The sequence below is a fragment of the Mus caroli genome, chromosome 12 (genome assembly GCF_900094665.2).
Source record: "Mus caroli chromosome 12, CAROLI_EIJ_v1.1, whole genome shotgun sequence".
In the NCBI taxonomy this organism is placed as follows: Eukaryota; Metazoa; Chordata; class Mammalia; order Rodentia; family Muridae; genus Mus; species Mus caroli.
In genome coordinates, this window is record NC_034581.1 from 52,776,946 (window position 1) to 52,779,144 (window position 2,199).

The window sequence follows — 2,199 nt, forward strand, 5'->3', positions numbered from 1 at the left end:
TTTTTCATTTTATGGGGGCTCATTTTTTTCTTTTTTTTTTTTTTTTTTTTTTTTTTTTTGAGACGGTTTCTCTGTAGCCCTGTCTGTCCTGGAACTCACTTTGTAGACCATGCTGGCCTTGAGCCCAGAAATTGGCTTGCCTCTGCCTCCCAAGTGCTGGGATTAAAGGCGTGCACCACCACTGCCCGGCTAGGGCTCATATTTTAGAAGTTAGTGTGGCCTCTTTTTTTGGAAACTTTTGCTATGTATCCCAGGCTGTCCTGGAATTCACGATCACTCTTCAAAGGTTCAGAATTACAGATGTGTACCACCATAATCATATTTTTTTAGTGGTGGTTTGTTTACATAAAATATGATTCAACCCCGACTAATGTAAAGTAATAAATAAAATTTAAAAATGCATTTAAAGCCTGAATCTGTCACAAGTCACTAGCACTAGTCATTAGTTACATAAATAATGAAACCTTTTTTTTTTTTTTTTAGTATTATGCTCTATTTATTCCAAATAATTTCCATCTGGTCATCTCATCCTTTTTTCCATACTTCATTCCTCCTGCCACCTACTTTGTGGAGTATGTGACACTTCTGAAAGGTGAACCTTTGCTAGAGGAAATGGGTCACTGGTTTTTGGTTATAGAGTCCAGCTCCATTTTCTATTCTCTTGTTTTTTGACTGGATGGCTAGCCACTTTGCCATCCTGCCTTCATTAGCATGGTGGACACGGATCTCGTATTGTACTATAAGCCAAAATAAAGTCTTTCACGAACTGTGTTTATTAACTCAGAAAATAAATATAATTTTCTGCTGTGGGTGTAAAAAATTACTATTATTACTGTTACCCCAGCATCCAGAAGACTACTTGGCATGTAGTATGCCCTCAATAAATATATAAGTAAGTTGAAGTGACTTCAATAGCTCAATACTAAATAACCAGAGCATCAGTGGCCTGTAGTCTCAGCAACAAGGCTGGGGGAGGGGGTGCAGGAGTTCTAGATTAGATAGGGCAGCATAGGGACACCACTTCTCTTTCTTTAAAAGGAGAAAAATATGCGAATCATTACCAGTTATATCATCTAATAGAATTCCACATTACTCCTATACTTCGCATTAAAAATATCCCTGGCGTTCAGCCTTTTCTTTTAAGTTCTGCGATTGAACATTCTGAACACACCCTTTCTAGTCCTGAAGTCAAAATGTCACCAGCCTTAAAGCTTTTCTGAAACCATGGGCCGATGCCTAAGTTTCATTCTGGCTCACTTCGCAGGACCTTTCCTTCTGTCCCCCCAAAGCACTGCACACAGAAGGAAACCACTGCCCAGTGAAGATCCTCCACGGGAGACTGAGCCCGTGAACCACACATTTCCCCAGAGTTAGCGCGCAGTGGTTGTCAGCTCCTCCCACAGAACGCCACCTCGAGGTCGCCTTCCTTTCCAGCAGCGGGGAACCATCCTTGAGCCCTCCAGCTCGCCGGAAGCCCCGCCCCGCGGCAGCCCGCGGGCTCGCGCATGCTCGCTGCGCGCAGCCTGTCCCCGCGTGCTCTCGCGCGCTTCCTCTCGCCCGCTCTGCTCTTTTTGGTCACTCAGGGGCACGCGCAGCGTCTCGCGCGACGATTGGCTGTCTCGGTGGCGGCGCCACAGGCCCGGGCAACTACGCGAGCGGAGTGGGCGCTTAAGGATCCCGCGGCTCCTCAGGTAACGGCGTGGACCGGGAGCGGCTGGGGGAGGGGAGAGAACCTCAGGGTGGCCTGCAGCCCGCCCGGGACTTCCGGCCGCGGCCCCTGGAGGTGCAGGAGCGCTGCGTGGCCCGCGTCGCGGCGTCCTCAGGTGACAACACGGCTCCTTCTCCAGGTTTCGGCCTCATGGCGTCATAGGCTTTCAAAAGTTAAGAAGGGCCGACCATTGACTCAGAATTGTGGGCTGTTTTTCCTCTAAGCTTTGACGAGTTAGGGTTTCAGTCCTGGCGGGACCGCGGATCCACTCTGCTTTTGCGGGACACTTGAGCGATTCACAGTTCTCACCCTTCAAAGTGCGAGCGAGAACCCCAGTATAGCTTAGTATGCCCGGCGCCTACATTAGTAAGATGCAGCTGCAAACTCTGCCTTCACTACATTCAAGAGCTGGCTTTTCTTTCTTTCTTTTTTTTTTTTCTTCTTTTTGTTTTTGTTTTTGTTTTTTTTTGTTTTGTTTTTTTTTTTTTTTT

At 47.0% G+C, this 2,199-nt stretch overlaps 1 protein-coding gene and 1 pseudogene across 2 annotated transcripts in view; both read left to right on the top strand.

Annotated features, from left to right (window-relative positions):
• The first annotated feature begins 1,493 nt into the window (after window positions 1-1,493).
• Window positions 1,494-2,199, top strand: part of LOC110306845 — a 9,712-nt pseudogene continuing 9,006 nt past the window's right edge. The window contains exon 1 of the transcript XR_002379317.2: window positions 1,494-1,691. The product of XR_002379317.2 is annotated as a ribose-phosphate pyrophosphokinase 1 pseudogene (transcript). The remainder of the gene's footprint in view (window positions 1,692-2,199) is intronic.
• Window positions 1,512-2,199, top strand: part of Mipol1 (mirror-image polydactyly 1) — a 277,375-nt gene continuing 276,687 nt past the window's right edge. The window contains exon 1 of the mRNA XM_021178974.2: window positions 1,512-1,691. The gene's annotated coding sequence lies outside the window, so the exon portion shown is untranslated. The remainder of the gene's footprint in view (window positions 1,692-2,199) is intronic.